Genomic DNA, 27,644 nt, shown 5'->3' on the forward strand with positions numbered 1-27,644 from the left:
TTTTCCAAGAAATGTTGGAAATAATTTGACATTATCCTTTCTATCTTATAGGTAACACTAATTTGCTTCCAACTAAATCATATAGTTTAAAAGGGCAGCATTTCATATAAGGGTCTTAGCAAGTACCTGATTATTGATTACCAGTTATACTCTTTACTAGCTTTTCCCAGAAATTGCTATTCTTTTCCTTTTACTAGGGAAGTCAATTAGTTTTTTTTTCCTTTTCCAAAACTTTGCTTAAATGTTTAATTTTGAAAAGATTCTATGTCTTTTCAGTGATGTGCCATTTTTTCAGTTCTTACATTTAACAATTACACTTTTAAAAATGTATTAATTCTTTTTAGTTATTATAGCATTAGAATTCATTTTCACAAAATTATAAAGCATGGAATATAATTTGCTCTAATTCAGTACCAGTACCTCCACTTTCCCTTCTCCCTGTTCCTGTTCCCTTCCCTCTACTCTATTGATCTTTCTGCTCTTTATATATTTTTTTCAATTAGTGCCTTGAGGATATATATAATGGTGAGATTCACTGTGGTGTTCACGTAAGTATATTGGAAAGTTAAGTCAGATTCATTCCACTGACTGTTCTTCCCTTATATTGTCCCACCTCCTTCCCCCTCCCATCCCCTTTCTCTACTTCACTGATATTTCTTCTATTTTGATGAAATTTCCTCTGCTTTTATGACCCAGTTAACAATTATACTTTAAGTGAATAAAGCCAGTTGTGTGTTTAAACCTGTTGTCTTGATATTTTAACATCCCTTTTCTGACTATTGGAAGTTAACTGTTAAAGAAATTGATTTGTTTTGATAAACTTAATACATCAAATGGAGTCACTTGTTCATTCATTTTTAGAGTTATTTAGTACCTACTGTGTGGAAGGTATTGTAACTACCATAGAAATGATAGTAATAGGGTCATTAATCATTTATCTCAACAATGTTAAGGGAGAGGATCTGGGACCATACACATATGACAGGCCTTTATAAATTACTTCCTGAATCAGATGATTATCTGATATGCCCTAATTTAAATGATAGCTTGGTGCTCCTGAACATTGTTTATTAAAATTTTCTATTGTCATTTGTATTGTTTTCCCCATATAACTTAAAGAGTAATTGTTATCTATGCTTATGGAATTCAGTAAATTTTTGTTCACAAGTAGAGATGGTGAAGATAATGAGTATACACTGTGTAAAATGGGTAGTTCCTAAAGTAATTAGCAATCTAATGGCAATATTATATGTCACAACAGATCATTTTTAGAGGCAACTTAAAATTCTATTAATAAATTACATTTTTTATCATATCATTTTCGAATAAACATCAGTGGAGTAATGGAACCAAGGCATAGAGATTTTTTATATGTGATGCTCAGGAAGAACAAGAGGAAATGACAATGCTGGATCAGCTCACTAAGTTCACAGCATGAAGTCAGTGAGTCTTTCTCCACATTTATAAGGGAGAAAAGGTGTGATTATGCAGCATGAATTGTTTACATTCTTCTCTGAGTTAATTGGAGTCATGTGTACCAGCTTGGGGTTGGTACACAGAAAGGGACATAACTGGAGAACTTTGCTCTAGTTCTACATTACTGCTCCCATAAGACTAGGTTAAGCCACTTTTCCCTAAGATTGGCACCAGATTTTAAGTAGTATCATGCTCAATTTCCATAGCACCTGTTTTGCAAATAGAGGAAAGAAGTCAAAATTAGTGCTGCAATAAAAAAATCAAAATTCTTTACCATGATCCGCAAAACTACAATGAACTCTTTCCAGCCAACTGTGTTACTACATCTCCTGTAACTCTTTTTCATTTAGTCTTCATGCCATTTCTCAGACTTTACAAAGTCTTTCTGGCCTCAGGAACTTTGTACTTACTGGTTTTTTTAAAATACTTTTTTTAGTTGTTGATAGACCTTTTTATTTTAATTATTTATATGTGGTGCTGAGAATCAAACCCAGTGCCTCACACATGCCAGGAAAGTATGCTACCACTGAGCCACAGCCACAGACCTTTTTTTTTTTTTAAATCTGAAACTCTCTCTTCATATCTCCCTGTGATTCTCTTGTGTTGAGGTTCCTGTTCAAGCATCACTCCCTAGTATATCCTTAGTATAACCATCCCTTATTACTATTAAAAATAACAATTCTTTGGCTTCCTAGTCACTTTGTTCTAGTGCAAACCCAGGCTTATTTGACATCAGATCTAGTCCTTGCCTATCTATCAATGGCTGTTTGACTGTGGAGCTGACTCCTGCAGCCTCCATGTCCCAGGCAGGCAAGTCATCTGACTTTTTGCTGCACTTGGCCAATGGGTGGCATCGATGCAGCCATTGAAGAACTCAACTTCCCCCTCTTTGTCTGGAGTGACATCTCTAATAATGCCTGTGTTTTCTCTGTGGCAGTGTATCTCTATCAGATGCACCTCCATCAGGTACACTGCAGTTCTAACTTCCTCCAGATGACCCTAGCACCTAGAATCTGGTAACATGGCCTCTTTCCCTTTTCCCTTCAACCTAGCGCTGATAATGACATTCTGCTTTTGCTAATCTCTGGGAAGTGTCACTATCCTATTTGACTCTTCAACTCTTCTACACTGTCTAATATACTCTTATTTCTGTTTACTTTCTTTAGAATACTTACCACTATATGTAGTTACTTTTGTTATTATCTGTATTGTTTGTACTGCGCTGTACTATCACCATTTTACCTTAGTAGAATGTAAGATTCAAGAAGACGTACTCTTTGTCTTATTTATCGCTATATCACCAGTATCTAGCATATGGTAGTTTCTCAGTTAACATTTTTAGAGTATATATGAATGGATGCATTTCTGAAGGTTTTTCAATACGATACCAGTAATGGTGTTCTTTTTTTTTTTTTTTTCAAGAGAGAGAGAGAGAGAGAGAGAGAGAATTTTTTTTTGTAGATGGACACAACACAATGCCTTTATTTTTATGTGGTGCTGAGAATCGAACCCGGGTCCCGCCCGTGCTAGGCGAGCGCTCTACCACTGAGCCACAATCCCAGCCCCAAATAATGGTGTTCTTATATCAATTAATTCTTTAAACACTGAACATAGTGCAAACGTCATTACTTTTGTTTTTCTAATCCAAATGGAAATTAGGGCATTTTAATTTGCTCTAGAAGAGGGTGAGAAAAAGAACATAAGAAGTTTGATATTGAGATTCAGAGTTCTAAAGCTGGATCAAGACTTTTAGAATTCCAAATGGATTATTCCTATAAGGCTGTGGTGCCCTCATTACTAACAAAGTGGTCTTTTATATATTGCTGTGTATATACTTTCATATCATAATCTTAATAAGGCATGGATGATGGATTAATTTACCAATGCTGTTACTTGGATGGTTTCAACAAACACTTTGCCCACAAACTTCTTTGTGGGCAAAATGCTCATATCACTTTGTGTCCAAATGATATCCTAATGGATATCAGACAAGTTTTTTTCTTTTGATGGCATTATTTTTAATGATGTTACTATTGAAGAAGTTTTTAGTTTTTCTTAAAGACAATGCTCCCTTAGATGCTTGTATGGTTTTGTGGATTATTTAAGACCCCAAAATATTAAAATTAAAAGGTAATCTTTGTAAGTAGCAGTAGAAAATCAAATCCTGGACTACTATATTAATCTATGAATAAATTTATACATCTTCCTCTCTATTCATTGTTACAAACTTATTAGTAAAGATTTCTGCCCAGTATCCAATTCAAAAATATTTTTATGTACTTTTAATAACATAATTCTTCACGAAATAAAGTTAATGAATAATTGTGACAATTAGAACAAGAGTAAATAATGAATGGTAAAAGAAGTTGGATACAAATTTAGTAGGCAAAAGCATGTTATAAGATTCTTAATAGTGTAGAGGTAGGCCAATAATTGGTTCTGAGTTTTCTAGCTACCAACACAGAAAGAGTCTGATGAATTACAAGTTCATAATATCTATATGGCTAACATGAAAATTAATCAGGATAAGCTAAAGTTTTTTAGGTCCCAAGATCTGAAAGAACTTTTTAGTGCATTCTCAGAGTGGGCATACCACTTGTCTCTATAAAGAAGAGTCTCTAATATTGCTTGGTTAGGAAAACACACATGAAACGTGAGATAGAATTCCAGACACAGTGAAACAAAAGGAGTGGAAAGTAGAGCCTGTCATTGTGCCAAGACAGATGGGCGGAGGGCATGCCTCAGAGGAGAAGACTGGCAGAGACCATCTAGGGAAGACTTCTGACTGGATAGGTAAGGCATCTGGGCTCAGAATGGGTTAAATAGCTTTCCCAAAGGCTTGAAGTGTGTACAAAATGCCAAGGTTTAGACTCTAATCAAAATTTCTGACTTCATAGTCAGTGTTCTTCCAACAAACATAACTCCACCAGAAGATTTCTAGAACTCATAAATGAATTCAGCAAAGTAGCAGGGTAAATTAACATTTATAAATCAAGCGTGTTTCTATACATCAGTGATGAATCAGCTGAAAGAGAAATTAAGAAAACCATCCCATTCACAATAGTCTCAAAAAACAAAAACAAAAGAAACAACAACAAGCTGGGAATCAATCTAACAAAAGAGGTAAAAGACCTCTACAATGAAAACTACAGAATGCTAAAGAAAGAAATTGAGGAAAATTGGAGAAGATGAAAAGACCTCCAATGTTCTCCAATAGGCAGAATTAAAATTGTAAAAATGGCCATACTACCAAAAGTTCTATAAAGATTCAATGAACTTTTCATCAAAATTCAAATTACTTTCTTCACAGAAATAGAAAAAGCAGTCATGAAATTCATTTGGAAAAATAAGAAACCCAGAATAGTCAAAGCAACCCTTAGAGAGAAAAGTGAAACAGGAGGTGTCATAATACCAGACCTAAAATTATACTATAGAGCTATAATAACAAAAACAGTATGATATTGGCTCCCAAACAGGTAAGAAGACCAATGGAACACATTAGAAGACACAGAGACAAACACACAAAAATACAGTTACCTTATTCTAGATAAAGTTACCAAAAATATACTTTGGAAAAAAGGTAGCCTCTTTAACAAATGGTGCTGGGAGAACTGGAAATCCTTATGTAGTAGAATGAAATTTAACTCCTATCTCTCACCCTGTACAAAATTCAACTCAAAGTGGATCAAGGACCTAGGTAGTAGGACAGAAACCCTGCACATACTAGAAGAAAATTTAGGCCCAGCACTGCAACATTTGGCTCAGGAACTGATTTCCTTAACAAGACTCCTAAAGCACAAGAAGTAAAATCAAAAATCAATAAATGGGATAGATTCAAACTAAAAAGTTCTTTCACAGCAAAGGAAACATCAAAGAGTGTGAAGAGAGAGCCTAAGGAATGGGAGAACATTTTTACCACCTGCACCTCAGATACAGCATTAATTTCCAGGGTATATAAAGAACTTTAAAAAAAGAAAAAGAACCCAATCAATATATGGGCAAAGGAACTGAACAGACACTTCACAGAAGAAGAAATATGAATGGTCAACAAATATATGAAAAAATGTTCAACATCTTTAGCAATCAGAAAAATGCAAATCAAAACCACTCTAAGATTTCATCTCACTCCAATCAGAATGGCAATTATCAAAAATCAAAGTAATAATAAATGTTGGTGATAATGTGGGAAAAAAGGTACACTTATACATTATGGGTGGGAGGACTGCAAATTGGTGCAACCAGCTCTGGAAAACAGTATAGAGATTCCTCAAAAACTTTGAATGGAACCACCACTTGACCCTGTTATCCCAATTCTTAGTATATATCCCATGGATTTAAAATCAGGATACTAAAGTGATGCAGCGATATTAATGTTTATACCAGCATAAGTCACAATGGCTTAGCTATGATCCAACCTAGGAGCCCTTCAACAGATGAATGGATAAATAAAATGTGGTATCAGAATATTTAAATAAAATCGCAAGAATGGTAGTTTTTGGTTATAGGACTATGAGAACTATGAGGTTATTTTTTGGATTATAGGATTATCAGCTTTTTTCTACTATTTTTCATTTTTTTCTAATGTCCTGGGTACTTTTATTGTTCCATTAGAAAGAAAAGGTAAATCATTAAAAAATTTTTAAGAACCAATAAAACAAAGGATTGAGCAGAATAGTACTTATAGTTCCAGGAACTAAAAACAGACATTAACAGTTGGCAAACACTTTTCCTTCAACAGTTCAAGTTTTTTTTTTTTCCATAGAATTTTCTATTTTGCATGGACATAGTCATTAGTTATTCAGTTTTTTAAAATTGCAAAAATAGTCATTCCCTTTAAAAATAAACTGTACAGAAACATAGAGCAAAGAGTGAATATGTATGTGTATGTATATATTTCTATTAGGAGAAAATGAGTATATATTTTATGAAGCCATATGATACATTTCTCCATACTTAAGCATGAGTGATCATATCTGTTCCAAAATATTATTCCACAAAGTTAATAATGGTAAAGCACTTACCTCCTTCTCCAACATCAAGTCTTCTGCTCTGAGATTCTTTTCAAATGTGTTTCTTTTGCCATATTGCATATTTGTCTTTCTATAGACTGGAATGTAGTCAATTCACTTTTTGTCATCTTTGAATAGAAGTCCACTAGAGGCTATGTAATTAATGTCATTCTGTAAGTAAAGCAATGATGGTTTTTAAAAAGAAAAAAAGTCACACACACACACAGTGGAATTTTACTTAGACATAAAAAAAGAATGATTTTTATGACATTTGCCAGCAAATGGATGAATTTGCAGACTACCATGCTAAATGAAATAAGCCATTCCCCCAAAGCAAAAGGTTGAATGATTTCTCTGATATGTGAAAGCTAACCCACAATAAGGGTTTGGGGACTGAGGGGATGAATGTTCAGTGAATTAGACAAAGGTGAATGGAAGAAAGGGGGAATGGGAAAAGGAAAGAGAGCAGAATGAATCTAACAATTTTCCCACATACATGTATGTAAACATCACAGTGAATCCCACCATCATGTAAATCCACAAGAATGGGATCCTAAATAGAATAAGATATATTTCATGCTTGTATATTTATATCAAAATGGAGTCTACTGTGATGTATAACTAAAAAGAATCAATAAAAAATAAAGCCTAACTTTATCCAGTTTAATGAATCAATGAATATGGCAGGATATGGACAGAACCTAGGCTTTGAGTCAGCAAGCTGGCAGGAAATAAAGATCTCATATGCCAGTGAGTTCAGGGGTTAGTGTGGTAATATAAGAAAGGAAGTGGATGTTGAATTAAATCAAATAGGTATTCTAAGCTGTCTACCAATTGTGTGACCTAGACAAGGTACTCATTATTTCAGAGATTCCATTTCTTCTTCTGTAAAGTAGGAATGATGACACACATCTTGAAGAATTATTTCAAGGATGCAGAAATGTGTGGATAGTAGTTGGCAGATAGTAGGTGCTCAGTAAAATTAGCCTTTAATGTAATTATGATTATTATCAAAGAAGTAATTAAGAAAGAAGATCATTTGATGCATATAGAACTTAAAGATCAGGATAAATATGAAATAAAATAGAAAATAATAATTCACAAATTATAAAGGGCAAGTTTCTTATTTTTCAGATCACAAAGCCAAAGGCAAAGAAAACAGTAGAGACAAGTGAGCAGGGTAAGACATTCTATTTCCCAGAAATGGGAAAGGCTTAATTTGTGCACCATTATGTTGAATCCAGAGCTTTCAATTTGCTTCCTTCTAGCCCAGAAGCATGTCCCAGTACTAGGCCTATTGGGCAGAATGATACTCATTAAAGTGGAAATAAGAGCAGATCTTGCAAGAGCAGAATGCTATTGCAAATTTCATTAAAGAAACAACTATGCATTCTACCGATGTTGGGTACAAATAACATTTACAATTAACCATGGAGGCTGGTGGCAGAACTGTTCAACTGTTGTGTGCTATATGCATCGTTAGAGTCCAGCTGTTCATAAAATGCCAGATGAAGAAAGCAATGACAGAGAAGGAACAGTACAAACGAAGCACTGTGTTCTTTCATCATTTTAAATCTAAACGGATTGATTTTGTAGTACTTACCATGTATAATGTCAAGAAATTTGATTGCACTTTAAATAGAAAAACATCTTCATGTATATTATTTCTCAAATCAACTTGTTAAATTTTTTTTAGCCTTGCTATTTCTATTTTTGAGATGAGGAAACAGAACTTCACATAGAATCAAAAAATGTTATGACTAAGCATTATAAAATCAGTTCCTGAAATTCTTAGTTTGTCAACCAGAACCTCTACAAGTAGTCCCTCACCTCTCTTCAGATTTATTTTTACTTCTTTCCTCAGAAACTATGTATTTGAATCTAACCTACTACTGCCAAAATCATTTCAAATACTGAATCCTAGTTATATAAATTTCCCTTCTTTTTATAGACTCTTCCCATATTTTCTTAGATCAATAAATTATGTTATTTATATTCACTTTGGTAATTGAATTGTTTTTGCATTAATGACTTTTACCATTTTCTTTTCACAGTGCCAAATGTGTTAAGTTCTGAGTAATTTTGAGAAAAGGGAAAACAGAATTCCTGCCTTCTTTGAACTTTTGGTAATGTGAGAGATATCTAAAAGATACATTTATATAAAGTAAATATATAATTTCATATTATGATAGTCGTCATGAAGCAAAATAAAAGCACATTAATGAAAGGGTAACAGGGAGACCTAATTAGATTCAGGAAGAGGAACTTTTCTGAAGAAGTAATTTGTAAGCTGAGAGAAGTTTGACTTTTTTTGCACTTATTTGCCTACTTGTATTCCCCTATATTTAGAAGGCATTCCCCTGCTGAATCTAAGTTCCTATATGCTTGTTCATTTTTATCATATTTAAAGGATCTGGCATAGACCTAGCCTGTTGGACTGGCTCAGGATGTGTTCAGCTGATCTGGATGGGGAGGTAAGGGTAACCATCCTCTTCACTCTTCTTTGTTTAAACAAAATTTGACTTTTAGGACAAGCATCTAGTACTTCTCTTCTGGGACTGATGAAAAATCCTAACAAACAACATGGAGGAATGAGTCTAAATCTAGATCCTAACAGTAGGAGACCAGCTGTCTGTCAAACAGGACATGTAGCTGGGTGAACCCGGCTGGAGGGAAGCCTGTTCCTCTCTGCCCAAAGGAAACTGAACTCATTCTCTCTCCCAGCAGTGTAAGCCCTGAGGCATTTTTGGAAGAATGATAATTATTGTCTTTAAGTAATTCCACATAAGAATGAGGTACTGAGACAAAACTGAAGTAAAAGAAACTTATAGAAAAGAAGAATGCTACTAAAATGGAGAAAAATTTAAAGTGGCAGCATTTCTGCTATGGCCAGACAGAAAAATACTTTTTTTTTTTTTTTTTAGCATACTAAAAAAAATTCTTAATGATTTGTTTGGACTGAATAGAAAATTAACATTATTTCCTTTTATTCCTCATGTCCAGAAAAATCTTAAGTGTGTACTCTGGAGTTGCAACACATTGTGATCTTTCTTAAGACATTTTTTCTAATTAATGACATTGCTTCCTTAGGTGTGAGCTCTACAATTTAAATAGCAGCCTATGTTCAGATGTACCTCATACCATGTCACTTTATTAGAAGAGCAATCTGACATTTTTTTGACAGCTAATGTCTTGTGGATGAATTAGTGACACCTTTAAAAAGAACTCATTATCAGCTTAGTGAACAAAATATGCACTACACAATAGTACAGAATTATAATTTTCAATGTCAGTGATTTTTTGTCTGTATGGGTAGGATGGATTGGGGATCGGCTAAAGCCATTTTAAATACATGATATTCCAGGAGATTAACAAATTTACACTGAGATTCCCTCCATTCTTTTCGACATAAACTAACTCTTCATTTCTCATGACTAGTACCACTCTGAGAAAAATTAAGAAAAAAAAATTGAGCCAGTCTCATGAGTGAGAATTCATCTTTTGAGGAACAAAGTATCATGAATAAACATGCAGACATCTTTTACAAACATCATCAACAGAATTCCTGTGAGCATTAAGGGTGAATGAAATATGGATTGTGCTGTGTGGTCTTAATTCTCAAAAGTTCTTTATGTTTCTGTGACATTGCAGTCAAATTCACATCCTGTGAGAAGTCAGCAAATGGCAAAAAAACAAAAACCAGAATGGAAAGAGGTTAGAAGAACAGCATCCTGCAAGCTGACCTAAGGACATTTTTAGACAAACAATCCTAATCACCAACAGCCGGTGGCAGATTATTTACACATCTCTAGTGCTGGTTATTATATGGATGCCTGAAATTATTTCAGCTATGGAAAGGTGAAATTGTGACGGTGTCAGGTTGAAACCTCATTTGAGAGAATCCCACATTCCACCGAGACTAATGACTGGAAATTCAGACTTGATGAGAGAAGGGACAAGAAGTGAGAACATGACAAAGCTGCACTGGCACCGGCAGAGCTGTTATTTTTCAGAAGAACCTTTGGAAACCAGTCACTTATATTTAACTCCACTCCAGCATATTCAAGTTATGGGATTTCATACCATTGATGTGGAGACGTACTATTTTTAAACTTCTAATATCTCCATCAGAATTGTTTTCACTCAGTGAGTTGAAAAGATTTTGGAAATAACACTGAGATATATTATGTGAAGATTCTATTTTTTATATAATATGCAAAAATTTAAAAAAGGTGAATATTTTCTTTGTTATTCTCTACCAAGACTTTTTTCCCTAATTTCGATGTGTGGTAGTGTTGGTGGCCTGGCATTGGGAAGCAGTGCTCGTTTATCTGTCAGGCTAGGGAGACAACATTTTTCAACTTTTCTACTTGTTTGGTATCCATGAAAACTTTAGTATGGATAATTATAAATATTACTATTGTTCTAGGGAGTAACCTAGTATTGTGGTATGGATATGAGATATCCCCCAAAAGCTCACATGTGAGGCAATGTAAGAAGGTTCAGAGGAAAGTCTAAACCCAATGAGTGAATTAATCCCTGATGGCATTAATTGAAGTGATAGAATGTGGTTGGAGGAAGTCAGAATTGGGGCGTGACTATGGGGTATATTTTGGACCTGGCGAATGGAGTCTCTCTCTGCTTCCTGATCATCATATGAGCTGCTTCCCTCTCCCACACTTTCTACCATGATATTCTGCCTCACCTTGAGCCTCGGGAATGGAGCTGCCTTTCTATAGACTGAGACCTTTGAAACCGTGAGCCCTCAAATAAACTCTTCCTCCTCTACAGTTGTTCTGGTCAGATCCTTTAGTTACAGCAGTGAGAAAGCTGACTAAAACACCCTGGGAACACTACAAATCCTTCTGAATGTAGATTTTCCAAATCTGATTGGTTACCAAACCTTATCCCTCTGATCTCATACACAGATTACCCAATACTCACCTCCTTACCAACCTTACTGTCAAGACTTCAGCTACTGTCATAAGTCTGGCTCACTTTTTACTTGAATTTCTTGGATAAACCTCCCCTGGAATCTTTGTCTCCTGCTGCATTCTCCTGTTTCTTTCTACACATTAATGAAAATTATATAACTGCATTTCAAAAATTCAGATCTAATCATGTCATAACATAGAATACTTCAATGGCTTTCTTTAACTTCCAGTATAAAATTTAAAGTCCTTCAATTGTATCTAAGACTCTTCCTGTGGATCAGCAAGGTTGAAATAGTTGTTATTTCCACATACCATGGTGCCTAGAATTTTATACTTGTTGCCTTCGCTCTAACCTTCCTTCTCTAAAACACAAACAAATTCCACTAACTTTTACTGGTCCTGATCACTCAACTGAAATAGAGGTTCCTCTGGGAACCCTTTTATGCACCATAATAAATTTAGTTTATCTTACTTTCGCCTCAATAACACAAACTTCATTTCTTTCCAAACATCTAGATTCTATTTTTTCTTTTTTTCTAAAAAATATACATTCTTTTAGTTGTCCCATGACCTTTGTTATTTATTTATTTATATGTAGTGGAGAATGAAACCCAGTGTCTCACACATGCTAGGCAAGCGCTCTACCACTAAGCCACAACCCCAGCCCTAGATTCTGTTTTGGTGTTAGTTTGGGAATAATTTCAACATTGATGTGTAAGTTTCTTGAGATAGTGATTGTGTCTTATTTACTTTTAGACCTTTAACAACATGTCAAGCAACATAATAAACATGCCATAAAAGTTTGTTGAAAAGATAAGTGTCTAAAGCTTACGTGCAACTAATTCTAAGTACATTTATAGTTTGAAAGAGATCAAAGATTTATATTAAGAAAATGGATCTTGAAAAGTTGGATGAGTTATCAGTTTCCTTCTTAAGAACTTCTTGGATTTCATTCCCTGCCCCCAACAGACTGCAGTGGTGTAGGTGCTACCTGTCCAAAGCCCCTTAGGTCTACTGTGCTCATAGAAATTATCTCCTACTATAAGAATTACTTGTTGGTTTTCCTGTTTCACCCACTATTTAATGAGCTACTGGAGGACAAGAAGGTTGTTCTGGCATCTTCTATTCTCTCATATTCTGTTCTCAGAGATAACCATAATGCTTAGCACAAAGTACTTAATCAATGAATTTGGATAAATAATACTGACACTTTGAAGCAGATTTATATTAAGAAAATGGATATGCAGTGGTGCATACCTGTAATCCCAGCAATTTGGGAACCCGAGGCAGGAGGATTGCAAATTCAAAACCAGCCTCAGCAACTTACAGAGAATTTCAGAAACTTAGTGAGACCCTGTCTCCAAAAAAAAAGTTTTTATAAAGTGGGAGAGGGGGAGTTTCTGGGGATGAGGCTCAAGGGTTAAGCTCCTCTGGGTTCAATCCCTGGTATAAAATAAAAAATAAGAAAAAAGAAAAAGGAACTTCAAATTGTGGAATTTCTTGTTTTGACCAATTGATGAATAGAATGTGCTGTATCAGAGTGTTCATTGAGTGGATGTAATAGGTATGTTGGAAAGTAGTAATATAGGCAGTAGGGATGTCTCAAACATTTGAATAATGTAATGCAGTTGGATTTTGTCACTTAATGACTAGTTTAATTAGTATGACTATTTGTCATACCCACTTAAACACATAAGGACTTATTTTTCTCTTGTAATGAGATGTATAGAGGTAGATTGCTGGTTAAAAAAGATCAAAGATCAAGAAAAAGGTCTCTGTGGTTCTCTTGACCTTTTTCTTTAGGCTCCAAAATGACTGCCTGAATTCTAGTCATTAGGACCACAGTGTGAGTGGAAATCAGGAGAAAAATGGAAAGGTAGAAAAAATCAGAGTGTCAATGGAAACTGTCAGTAGAGATCTACTGTGTCACTTTAGGGAACTATATAAAACACTGGCTCAATCTCAGGTGATTGTGACATTTGATTAAGTAGCTTTACTTTATTATGCTTTCCTTTATTAAGTATGATGAAATTAATAATCCTCCTGGAAGATCTGTATATGTAAGCAAATAAACTCTTTTCCAAATGAAAACTTAGGGTTTAACTCATTGTTTTATTTAATTGTGATGAATTGCATTCTTTTTACTCCATCTCATCAACAGAAACTTCAAAGTGTCAGTATTATTTATCCAAATTCATTGATTAAGTACTTTGTGCTAAGCATTATGGTTATCTCTGAGAACAGAATATGAGAGAATAGAAGATGCCAGAACAACCTTCTTGTCCTCCAGTAGCTCATTAAATAGTGGGTGAAACAGGAAAACCAACAAGTAATTCTTATAGTAGGAGATAAATTCTATAAGCACAGTAGACCTAAGGGGCTTTGGACAGGTAGCACCTACACCACTGCAGTCTGTTGGGGGCAGGGAATGAAATCCAAGAAGTTCTTAAGAAGGAAACTGATAACTCATCCAACTTTCAAAAGAAGTGGAGGAACTGGGGCAATAAGTCGATTGAAAAGCAGATGTTCAGATATAGGAAGGTATGAGTTTATGATAGATACAAACTCTGAATTCATTTTCAAGAACTACATTTGTACACTTGTATGAATTCCTAGATTCTGAATTACCATTCTTACCATACAATTCCCTTTAAACAGTTAACTCTCAGGGCAGAGACCAGAAATCTATATCAAGGTGTGGGTACTGGGTGCTCACCTTGACTCACCAGTGGGATGGCTGTTGTCTGAACATGGTAGGGAACATAGAGAAGTGAGATAAGAGTGTGTGTGTGTGTGTGGGGGGGGGAAATGTGTGCTTGAGACATCTGAGCAACATCTGAAGGACATGGAGAGTAGGCAAAATGATGAACCATCCTGAAGCTTTTAAGCAAGGTCTAGGATAAAAATGTACATGTGAATTTCTTTCATTCCACACATACTACTTATTACATAATATGTGTCAGATGCCAGAAAAACAATGAGGAAGAAGAAAAAAGTTCCCTCCCCTCAGCATGTTTGCATCCGAGTAATGAACACAGAGAGGTTTTTAAGTGCTCATAGTGGCATTTTAAACTAGGAGATGAGAAGAGAACTGCAGAGCAAGTATGTGCAGTGAGAAGAGATGATTCATAATGAAATCTGGAGTGAGTGGTGACAGACAAAGAGGGGCTCACAACATCCTTTGAAACAGAAGGGAAATCAGAAAAGAAAGGTATCACAGCAATTAAGAAGGGTGGGAATTTGATAATGTGAGTCAAGAGTTGTGAAGGCTGAAGTAAGGTTCTGGAGGCTTAAGGCTGAAAGATTTCCAGTGGCCTTAGGAATGAGGAGGTTATTAGCAATCATGACAGGAACAGATTCAAGGAATTGAAGACAGGCAGAAACATTTCCATATGAGGAGTAATGGGGAGGTGATGAAGGGATAATAAATGTGTCTGCTCCTTTCATAAAGCTTGGCTATTGTAGAATGAAGAGAATAATAGGAATGTGGACGTTTAATAAATACCAAATTAAGAGGCAATATGGTTGTAAATATAGGAAAGTAAATGGATAACTTATGTGATAATGTCCTCAAGTAATTCAGAGAATCTAGAGAATGGACAGGATGAATGAGCCTGCAGGTGGATATGTCTTCTACTGAAATTGAGAGAAGATGCAGTTCCTAATGTCAAATACATGTGCATCTGAGAGAGAGCATGGAGTTGGGGAGTTACTTACATGATGGCTTCTGTTTCTTTGTGAAGGGGACCTAAAAGACTTTGAGGACTTAGGATTGAGGTCTTCATGAGAATGATGAATGTTAAAAATGTAGAGTTGTAGAGGGAGCTGCTTAGGAGCCCACAAAACAATTACCACATGATCTTGAGATACTGTCCAAAGGTAGAGACCAAAAAGCTGTGTTGGTTCCCATCTCTTACCACATGGGTCTACTTCACAGTACTTAAGATTTAGATTCATGGGTGGAGAAAATCCATAACTGAATGTATTATTCTGGGGTTGAGGGCAGGTTGGTTGTGAGAATAAGAGGGCAAAGGATTTAAGGATATTAGCAAGAAATGTTTTAAGTCAGACCCTACCAGATTTTTTGCCTCTTCAAAAATTTGCAATGATTTCTGTAATAGAGAATACTGATGTGCTGAGATGAAGTGCTTCTTAGCTCTCTGAGGGCTGAGCATGGCCAGAAGAGACAGAGCTCTCATGCTCACTTTGTCCAGTGGAGTAAGTAACCTTGAGCATTTAAAATGTTAAAATGAAAACATTCTTCTTTTTAATTTTGTTATGCAAATTGTTGGTAAACATTAGTTTAAGTGATTTATGAGACCTAGATAGATTAGGGATAGCAGTAATGCCTCAAGGAAGCACAGGAAATATAAGTTTATATAAGACAGAAATTAGGATGTGAGTGGAATGACAGAGCCACTCAGGAGATGGGGCTGGGGCCAGAAATGAGGGCATTAGAAATAACAATATCTATGTCCCTGTAGTATGCTGTTTTTAAGTCCTTTGGATTTAGACTAAGGAGAGGGATAGCTGGGTCAAATGGTGGTTCCATTCCCAATTTTCTAAGAAATCTCCACACTGCTCTCCATATTGGCCGCACCAATTTGCAGTCCCACCAGCAATATATGAGTGTGCCTTTTCCCCCACATCCTCGCCAACACTTATTATTGTTTGTATTCATAATAGCTGCCATTTTGACTGTAGTGAGATGAAATCTTAGGGTAGTTTTGATTTGCATTTCTCTAATTGCTAGCGATGATGAAGATGATGAACATTTTTTCATATATTTGTTGGTTGATTGTATATCATCTTCTGAGAAGTGTCTGTTCAGGTCTTTGGCCCATTTGTTGATTGGGTTATTTGTTATTTTGGTGCTTAGCTTTTTGAGTTCTTTATATACCCTAGAGATTAGTGCTCTATCTGATTTGTGAGGGGTAAAGATTTGCTCCCAAGATGTAGGCTCTCTATTCACCTCACAGATTGTTTCTTTTGCTGAGAAGAAACTTTTTAGTTTGAGTCCATCCCATTTATTGATTCTTGATTTTAATTCTTGCACTATAGGAGTCTCACATCAATGTTTGTAGCAGCACAATTCACAATAGCTAAACTGAGGAACAAACCTAGATGCCCTTCAATAGATGAATGGATAAAAAAAATGTGGCATATATACACAATGGAATATTACTCAGCAATAAAAGAGAATAAAATAATGGCATTTGCAGGTAAATGGTTGAAGTTAGACAAGATAATGCTAAGTGAAGTTAGCCAATCCCCCAAAACCAAATTCTGAATGTTTTCTCTGATATAATGAGGCTGATTCATAGTGGGGTAGGGAGGGGGAGTGTGGGAGGAATAGACAACTCTATAGATAGATAGGGCAGAGGGGTTGGAGGGGAAGGGAGGGGGCATGGAGTTAGAAATGATGGTGGAATGTGATGAACATTATTATACAAAGTACATGTATGAAGACATGAAATGGTGTGAATATACTTTGTTTACAACCAGAGATGTGAAAAATTGTGCTCTAAATGTGTAATAAGAATTGTAATGTGTTTTGCTATCATATATAAATTTAAAAAAGTAAAAATTAAAAAAAGAGAAAAAAGATATAACTGAGATTATATCAGTTATAATCTGATGTATATTTTCTCAACACTTTTTAATACAGATGAGACAGTCTGTGATTCTGTGATTGGCTGGAGTTATAATATTATAAAATATTATAATTATAAATATTATAAAAGATATTTCTGAGATTTCTGCCATTCCAGGAACTAACAAAGACATGGGTGTAGCCTCAAAGTTGATCAGTTGGAGGGAAGCAGAGGAGTGGGGCAGGGAGGAAAGGAACTGAGAGCAGTGTTTGGGTTAGACTGTGCCTAGAGATGTTTAAGATCAGATAATGACTGTCAAGATTGCCAGCACTTTTCTTCCTTTCCCCCCTGTTCTTCCTTTTCTGATGTTGTTCTGGAGACAATTTAATTAGGAATTTTATTTTAAGGAGACACTTGGTCTGAAGCCAGATGATTCTCTAATACTAAGGCAGTTTTAGGGATCAAAAGTAATATTTTTTCTTTTTCCTTTAAACAAGTGGTTCCATGGTTTGAAACAAGCGTAAAGGCCATGCATCAAAAAGACTGGATGGAGTAGCTGGGCATGGTGGTGCACACCTGTAATCCTAGCAGCAGAGGCAGACATAGGAGGATCCTAAATTGTAGGCCAGCCTGGGCAACTTAGTGAGACCCTGTTTCAAAAAAAAAAAATAAAATAAATAGGGCTAAGAATGTGGCTCAGTGGCAGATAATCCCCAGTACCACAAAAAATAAAATAAAATAAAAAAGAATGAACCAAATATCTCCTGGAGATAATTTAGAACATAAATTATAGTTCTTTCTGTTGACTTTTAAGTACTTTTAGTGCAGTTATCCAAACAATTTTTTAAATTTAAATCTTTTTTCCCATCTCACAAATTGTGAAGTCATAAATCTTAAAATCTGACTTTTCAGAACATCTTTGTTATAACTTTAAATGCTTCAGGTTTTCTGTATGATTTTCCTGTGCAAAATAATTTGCATCAACTAACTAATGATCCTCATAAACCTTCCTGAAAGTATACCTTTTCACAGATAGCTTCGAAGACACTTCCAAGTGTATATTTTCTCAACACTTTTTAATATAGATGAGACAGTCTGTGGTTCTGTGATTGGCTGGAGTTATAGTGTCTGCTTAGCTGGCCTCTACTTTTTACTCCATAGCATCAATATACAGGATGTTTGAATATAAAATATTTTTGTTTCCTTGTTCTCTGTTAACTCCAAGGAAAGCTCTGAAATTTAGTTCTGTTTTTACATCACTAAGCCAAGAGATAATTCGTTCTTTCTTTTACTCTTTTTTCCCCTTCTTTCCTTTCTCCTGTTTTTCTCACCTTTGTTGCAACTTCATAAAAGGCACCTTATGAGAAATAGTGATCTTTACTTATATTGCAAAAGGGCCCGTGATATCAAAATTTAAAGACTATTATCTAAAAATATTATTTCAGAAAAATTCAATATTATAGGAAAGGCTATATTTTGTAGTTCTCGTTTTAGCAATGTGGTATAATGTGCTACTATGTTGCAAGTAAAATAGAATTTTCAAATTATGTATTTTTTCAGTGTATATGTAAATACATGTAGTTTTACTGCTTGCTGTTCCAACAAATTGCAGTCATTCAAAATGAAATGTAATAGACTTCTTTAAAGGATTTGTGGATATAATTTTCAAATATATATTTGTGACAGATAAACTATTCAAATCTAAATATGGCATAGATAACTTATAAATCTGTTTATAGACATTTGGACTAAACTTTCACAACAGGAGAGAAATAAAATTAACTTGTTCAGATTGTGCTCATGTTTAAGATAAAGGGGGTGGGGGAGTGGTGTTTTCTATTAGATCTAATGTTAAAGTGCAACCACAGAGGAGAAATAGTTTCAGAATGCTCTGTGAAAGTAGCAAATATGAAATAAAAATATGAATGTGTGATGAAAAGCAAACCATCTCTCAAGGGCAGAATTTTCAAAGGGAACTTGCTCTAAAATCTCTTTAGATGTTCAATCTGTAGTAGGAGCATTTAATCTTTTTTGCTCAGCTTTGAAATTGTACCCGTTTAAATCTGCTTTGTGCCATTTTAGAAAGGTATATATGTTTGAGAAGATGTCTGAATCATCTCTCAAATTAATGCCAAAGGCAAAAAACTAGTTCTTTGAATTTATCTTACCGGGACAAAATCAGAAGTTTTGCTGGTTATAATTTTAGAGAAACAGGGAAATGCACCAACTGATTTCTGTATGTTGCTTATGGACTGTTTAAAAGAAAATTTAGCTTTTGTTACTGCTGTGGAAATGTTGAAATGACGGCTATAGGTGTTAAAATGTCTTCATTTGTATTTAGAATTAAGATTGTAATTGATGTTAAGACTCTGAAGGATTCTCTCTCCCTCTATCCAGAGATTCGAAATTTCAGAACTCTTCCTAATAATCTTGTGATGTGCTTAGATTCTTCTCAAGCAGGAAAGATAGAGCAAGAATGTCCATGGAAGAGGAAATGTGAGAATTAAAGTATCACATTTCAATCAACTGAATTAAACTAATGTCTGTGTGGAAACTGTCCCTTTAAAATAGACTAGAATTGTCTCTTTTGTAACATATCCCTCCTGGTTCTGCTTTGTCTTGAAAATATTATATTTAGTGTAGACAACTAAATATACACAAATGTCTTTAAATTAACATCATAGATTTCAAAATTATTGTTTAAAGGTAAACTTTTTTCTTCAGCAAAGTGCATGAAATTCACAAGCCTGTAAGTTATTAAGCCATATGTCTGTGAGATTCCTTTCTGAACTAATGCCCCCTTAACTAAGTGCTTGAGACTTGTTTTAACAAGTCACCTCTTAGCACATTTTTTTAGGTTTTACTCATTATATCCAGGACCTCTCAATAGCTTTTTTTACTCTTGAAGTAAGATCATTTTACTCATTAATTTGATGTATCTCCTTAGGCAAATTTGTTGATTATGTAAAACATTCAGGAATTTATTCACTCATCTCTTGATTAAAATAAATCAAAAGAATACTGAACAACTACTTTTTACCATTTTAAATTAATGTGTATATCTAGTCTTGGGATATTCATTATGGACAAGCATATATTTCTTTTCTGTGACTGGCCTGCAATCTACCAGAGGTATACTATGTATTCAGAAATAACTATAAATTAGAAGAAAATAGTGCTTCAGGAAAAGAGAAAACCATTTTAAAGGAAGTTCAAAAAAAAAAAAAAAGAGAGATGAAAGTAGCTACATGCTGGTTTAGTGTTTTGTTTTCATTCAGTCCATCTTGCAACCAGGGATCATTTCAAAGTGGTTATTTCAGGAGAAACAAGAAGACAACTGGAACCTACTTAAGAGAGATTTTGTTTATGAAACATCTTCTGATAATTCCTGACCCCAGGCACCTTTGTCTGTTTCTAGGTATTGAAACCCAATACTGAGCATCCGGCCACCTTCTTTCAGAAGGCAGCTTCCTCTTCTGTATGGTGGAGGAGGGGTGGAGAGGGAAGTTCAGCACAGCTATCTCCCCTCAATCTTCTTCAGGGTTGTGCATTATTTTCCAGAGACTTCTAGCAATCTATCCAAGGTCATCACATTGGACTTGGAAAATCTGCAAAATTAATTTTGCTGTATATTTGTAATAATTTCAAAAAGAACTAATAATAAGGTAGAAAAGGAAATACTTAGAAACTAGATAAATAGGACATTTGTCAGAGTACCAGAGAAAAGGCACCAAAATAATTTAGATCACCTTCACAGGGTGGTCTCATGAGAATTTCTCAAGTTGTAACTGATTCTATTTTCCTGGGATTTTTAATCTCTTTCTAGCTGCTTCTTCAGTTCTCATGGTGATATTTACCAGTCACCTCTCCCTTGATTTATCCTACTAGCCAAAATGTTCCTGCTCTCTGTGTCAAAATCTTTCTTTCTACATAGATCAGTATGAGATATTCTTCTCTAGAAGAGCTTCTGGGGTCCTTCGGTTGGTCAGAGATACAGTTAAAGCATCATCTTGAATTGTTGCCTCTGGTTTTCTTCTTCTTTGGTCCAAGGAAGATGAATTTTCCATATTGAGTTTTCATTTGGACAATTGTACTAATGTGAACTGCAGACCCATTTATTAAATTATAATATGCTAAGGGCAAATGTATGCACCTCTACCAAAGGAAAGTATTAATTTCCAGAAATAGCAAAATCCAAACTCATATTGAAGAATGAAACGTTTCTTGAACAAATCCCAATTTTCTTCTCATGGAGTCAGTTCATCAAATTTTAAAAAATTAATTAATTATTATTATCATTTTTTTAGTTGTAGTTGGACACAATACCTTTACTTTTTTTAATCTATTTTTATAGATAGGTGCTGAGGATTGAACCCAGAGCCTCACATCTGCTAGGTGAGCATTCTACTGCTGAGCCACAACTCCAGCCCCAGTGCATCAACTTTTATTGTTATGAACCATATCAAAATTTAGTGGCTCAAAGCAATGTTATTTAGTTTATTGACTGTGTGTTGGTGATTTGATCTGTGATTATCTCATCATGTTGTTTCTGATTATAAGTTATTGGGTGTAAACTCTGTATCTGATGTCAGCTGTTAGTTTACCTGGGGCACTGGTCATTATGGTCTTGCTCACATGATAGGTGGATTATTCACTGTAAAGTGTGATAGGACTATCTGAGCTCCATGTCTCTCCTTGTCCAGTACACCTGTTTGTACCTTCCATCAGGCCCCATCACACCATCCAGCAAATCCACTCTCATCATTCAACAGATGTATTCAGCCGGGTTTATTCATGTGGTAGTTGAAGGGTTCCCAGAGAAACAAGAAGGCAAGTCCCAAAGTGTACAGCATTCCAATCCTCTCCTGTTACACTTATTAAAGTACTGTTGAGTAATGCAAGTCATGTGACCAATCCAGATTTAAGGGGTAGAGAAATATGTTCCACCTATGGATAGAGGTATCTACAAAGCTGAATGACAACACTGTGGATGTGGACAGGGGAAGAGTTTGTGATCATTTACAATATCAGAAAGCTCTAGTTTTGTACAAAGCAGAAATTTCTGCTTAGAGCTTACAAGAAGAAAGGGGCCACATTATGCTTTAATGGTTGATACTTTAGTTCTGGAAGGAGCCCCAGTTGATAGTTTTTTATTTCCCCAGAATTTTGCCACTAGCAGAGGATGAGATTGGGTAAAGAGATGAGTTACCCAATTTTTCTCATTTTAACTTATTATTATACTGATGGACTCAAGAGAATAATACTAAATAGAATTGTCTGAGTGTGTCATTTTTTAAATTGTGAGGGTCACAATTTATGACCACCTTTTTTAGTATGGGACAATCAAAATCACTATTTAGCAGTGTAAAAGGAACAATTGGTTGTATTTTTTTCCTAAACTTTTTGATTTGTTTAAAAATATTTAAATAAGCCATGTACTCACATCTAGAGCCAAGTGGGTTTATTATTTACAGAAAATTCACACAACATGAAAGATTCTAAAACCCCTTGGGTTAAGGAGTTATCTTCAAAAACACCTCCTAAAAAGGCAAATGTATTTCAGAAAGTGAGGATGGGAGAAATGAAATGTCTAGATAAAAAAACAAAGTTTTGATACAAAGAAATCTAGAGCAGAAAAAAATTCTGAAGGAAGTAGAAGAGAAATACAGATATACGATGATATGGTATTTTAAGAGGTCACAGTTGCTGGATATTTATAAAGAGAGTTTGAGAAAGGTGAGAATTCTGAAAGTGTACATCATTTGCTTCATATTTCTATCTAGTGCCTATGTAGTCTCACATGGTCTAGTCCTGCATGCATGTTCTCTCCCAATTTGGTATTTGAATTTCATTTTCAAAAATAATTTCTGAAAATAATAAGGGAGTAAAAGTATGCTGCCAAATTGCACTAGATCATATAAGCTGCGCTAATACAATGATACATGTTTTTAGCATGATTTTCATTTATTTAAAGAATAATAGGATTTATTACTTTTGAGTTTCTTATTTATTTTGAAAAAAGAAAAAAAGCAGTAAAAAAATTGATGAGATGTGCTTAGTTGACATACAGTCTCTTAAAACTTCTCTGTAAGAGTTAAGAAAAGATGGGTGAAATCTGCCCTTTATGTATTTGCCTATCTCCACCCTGTTCATTTTATTGAAGATATAGAACATTTAGTACAAGGGGACACCGTTAGAAAATATGTGGATGCTAATTCTCAATGGGGGGTGTTTAGGAAAGAAGAAAAGTACTTTGGATTAGACAAAGGGGAATGAAGGGAAGGGAGGGGGAATGGGAATAGGAAAGATAGTAGGATGAATTGGACATACTGTCCTATGTGAATAAATGATTACACGAACAATATGATTCTACATCATGTACAACCAGAAGAAGGAGAAGTTATACTCCATATTTGTATAATACGTCAAAATACAGTCTTCTATCATGTATAACTAATTAGAACAAACTCCTATAGTTTAAAATTTGCCAGAGTCCACATAATGTAGCTCACAGATTTACAATCAAGTAGATGCCCAACAACTTAACAAACTCAAAAATTAAGTTGGGAAGTTATAAATGAGACATGAACTAAGTAAACTTAGTGTTTTCTGTGTGAAAGCTACATCCTATGCGTGTGCTGAGACCACCTGGGCTGGGATCAAATGACCATATTTCAGCAAGAGGGAAGGGTTTATAGAAGAGATGATATTTTACAAGTTCTTTCTGAGAAAGAAAGAGGAGGGTTTGGTCATCAGTCAGAAGCTCTAGAGTTTTGCTCTTCTGATGTTGGTAGTTTGACAGTAGCCATGTCTGATGTTGGTAGTTTGACAGTAGCTTTGAATTTATCTCAGCCTTGAATTTTTGAGTATCTTCTTCACACTGGCAATATACTGAAAATGGATGTGGAGATACATAGTCGGAAAATACATAGATAGTTAAAGTTGAAATTAATTTGGGTGCCTTTTCTTCCTTCTTTGGTCTACTGGTCTCAGACTCTTGCTTTTTCCATTTATGACATTCTAAGTCAAGAGAAGGCTCTCTTTACAGAAAACTTCCCAGACCACCCTGCCACCAAGGCATTTTATGTTCTAGGATCTAGTTTCTTTATACATCTGTAGGCAACTCTTGCTTTTATCTTCTCAGCTAAATTAGTTCCTGCATGTTAAAAAAAGGGGGAAGTGGTGAACCGCCCCCACGGAAGGCTTTATTTGGTTTTTAAATGCGGGTTTGTTACGATCCTGTTGTGGTTATTATAGGAGACAAATTTAGCACTTTGAGCTATGTGTTTTCCAGAGGAAGTGTTTAAAGAATTTTGCAAAATGTTGAAGGTTAACATTTCAGTGCTACAACTTGTTAAAGGTCAGGTTCTGTTTTGTGATTAAGTTTGAGAGAATTCTTGGGGAATGTGAGTGACAATTAAAAAGGAAATATAATCCAGTGCCTGCATTTCTGCACTTTCTTATTCCTACAACTAACTATCCATTATTAACTGAACATTCTTTGCATTTCACTTCTTCTTCAACTTAACTCTTTGTTGGAAACAATTCAAAGGGCTTTTCCAACTGTTAGTGGGTGGTGATTTTACATGCAACAATAGCACAGTGTTACAATGCTGAAAGAACTGTTGTCTTAATTTTTCTTACACTTTGGGTCTGTATTTGTATATATGCAAAAAATCCCTCAGCACAACACAACATGACTGCTTGTTTAGGACACACATGACAAGAATTAACTCATTTGTTGGTGCCATAATGATGTAACTTGAAATTCCACGTTACTAAAAATCTAAATAGGTAGACTGGGTTTTGACAATGAAAGAGATATCAGTTAATCTGATACAATTTCAAAGTTTTTAGTTGCATTGTTTGAATCATTACTTTTAACTCTAAATTTATTTTGATTTTTTTTTAACCCAATGATCAGTTATTTTCACACCATGTAGAAAAGTTATATCACGTGTGAAACAATTTTACTCCTTCAGGCTCCTGGAACAATGCTGGTATTCTCTTTAATTGTGTAACATATTATAGGCAAACAACTGATCATTTGAAGGAAATATTAAATCACTATTATGCTTAAAAATGTCATTCCAAGAGAAGGAAAGAGGAAGAACCTGAAAATACCAGTGACTGACAATCCTTTTCCAAAGGTCATTAAAGGGCTTGTTATCACACATATCATCTACATTCCAGAAATATTATTATTTGGGAGGAAGGGGATTAGTACTTATTTAAGCAGATAGAAAGGAAGAAATTCTCCTAACAATGAGAATATTGTTCTTAATAGGAATGCTCTTGCTATGGTCAATCTGCTAAGTGATTTACAAATGACATCTTAACCAATACTAACAAATAGGTAAGGTAGATTACTGTACAGACTCCATTTCACAGATGAGGCAATTAGAACATAGGGCAATTAAGTTTCTTGTCATTGAAGTAATGATTGGAGAGTCTAGGACTGAACCCAAGCACATTTAATCTAAACATTTTGATGCAATTTGCAATACTTACAGTTATGCTCTGGTAGAGAGTACGTGGTCACTAGAGCTACTGTCAAGCTTAAGATGCAATAGCATCTGAAGTGCTATTCAAGCTCTGAAAAACTCATCATCCTCGTTGACAAAACATATATTTGTTCCTTTTACTTTCTAATGAAATTCCTATGCTGGTTTATATAGTAACTTAAATTTGTTGGTTTATTTTTTAACCTTTATTTTATTTATTTGTTTTCATGTGGTGCTGAGGATCGAACCCAGGGCCTCACACATGCTCTACCAACTAAGGGACAAACCCAGACCCTTAAATTTGTTTTATTGCTTTGCTCCTTACCACCTTTCCCTTCCTGTCCACTGCCTTACAGAACCAAGCAGATTAGGAAGCAGAATTTTAGTTCATTTAAATTTTTTTTCCAGTGTAAAACTTTGTATGGCAAGTCAAACAAGTGGCATGTTAAAGTATTTATTACAATTGTTATGGTGATGATGATGATGATGATAGAAACAGAACAGAAAGTGCTGACAAGGTCTCTATTCCTATAGAGAACAGCACTTGAGCAAGTGTGTTAAGTACAGAATAATGTTGACATTAGAAAGCTGTCAGGCTGCTTCTGTTTTACTCACTGGGTCATGATTCTAGGTGTGTGTTGTACACCTCCGGTTAAAACAGGCTTTTGGCAGCTGCTTGTTCTTGCTACTTAATATCATTTTTTACTTGTGCAGATTCCTCAGTCTTCATTCTGACAGCTCAGCAGATTCCTGCCATGACTGGCTCCGCCTCAGTTCCTCCTTCTCTATTTCTAATCTCTCCATGCATAACTCAAGATTCAGCATCCTGCTTTCCATTTGTGACATTTTAATCCACTGCCCCCACTTCCTGTGTTATTCCTTTATTTTCAACTCTATGGATAAAATTTAGTTCAATATTTAATTCATAATTAAATGATATTTAGTTATCATCACTGTTTTCATGTTTTATTTTGTTTTATATAATTGTCTGCAATGCATTTTTGCTAAACTATATTAAAAGCTCCTCAGAACTGAAATATTTCTTTCTTTGATGGCAGTTAAGAACAGTGTTGAGTGCCAATAGTCATTGCTTTGAATTATAATAAATTTGAAAAACAGCAGAGTGCCCCACCCTGCCCCTGCCCAATACCTCATTTCTCTCAGCAGTTTTCTAGAGTAGTATTTAATATGCTATTTTATTTATAAAGAATTGTTGGAGGCACGTTTGATATGTTGACTTACTACTCCATATCCAGTCTGTCAGGGACTTAGGTATTCCTCCTTTTTTATTAATGTTTCTTGAATTCTCTTCTTTTCTAATGTCCCACTGTAGGTTAGGTTCTTATGCTGACATGTTTGAATTATAAACTTAAGTCTTACATCTTACATGCATCAATTATGTCATCCTCCCCCAAAATTGACCTGCATAATTTCCTAAAGCTCCCCTCCCATTGTGTTCTCTTATCACAGAAACTGTAATGACTTCTTGACCTATCAGTTTCAAGTTCTTCAGCTATGTGTACAAGACCAGACCACCTGAACTATATACATTTATTTTTCACAGCTTCCTAAGAATACATGCAGTCTTTTTTGCTCAGATTGATTTCATTTGTTTCCTCTCCATGCATACTATATTCATTCTCATCTCTCTTACTTTGGTTGAATTAATTTTGTGATTGAGAATGTCTTAGCTACTGTCCTTTTCTTATACACCAATCAGATCTTCCTGTGACCTTCTTGAAACATTATATAGACACTCAAACATTTGTATATGATGATAACTAGCTATCTTTCCTATATGCATATGGCAAAAATATTTATTTCATAATTTCACTTTTAATTGCTTTAAATTATTGTTTTATTTTTCTTAGCAGTTAAACTGTAACATTAGCTTTAGATTAGTTGTGATTTATTTACTGTTCAGACATAATTTGGTATTCTAGAAGTATTCTGGTTCTTATTGTGGTCTTCATTATCAACAAAGGCCTGCCTGCATTTTGAGAGTAGGAAAAATATTCAAGATCTGAAGGCTTGGGTTTATCCTTAATAAGCAACAACAAGAATCAGGGAAGAATGCTAAATCTTTAAGTTGTTTTTGTTTTCTTTTTCAATTTCTAAAATAAATGA

At 34.9% G+C, this 27,644-nt stretch overlaps 1 long non-coding RNA gene across 1 annotated transcript; it reads left to right on the plus strand.

The window, feature by feature from the left end:
• Window positions 1–8,902: 8,902 nt before the first annotated feature.
• LOC114086636 (uncharacterized) lies at window positions 8,903–10,741 on the plus strand. Its single transcript, XR_003581651.1, has 2 exons — window positions 8,903–8,959; window positions 10,137–10,741. It is a non-coding gene; the product is annotated as an uncharacterized lncRNA (long non-coding RNA).
• The last annotated feature ends 16,903 nt before the right edge of the window (window positions 10,742–27,644 follow it).

This window comes from Marmota flaviventris, chromosome 5 (genome assembly GCF_047511675.1).
Source record: "Marmota flaviventris isolate mMarFla1 chromosome 5, mMarFla1.hap1, whole genome shotgun sequence".
NCBI lineage: Eukaryota > Metazoa > Chordata > Mammalia > Rodentia > Sciuridae > Marmota > Marmota flaviventris.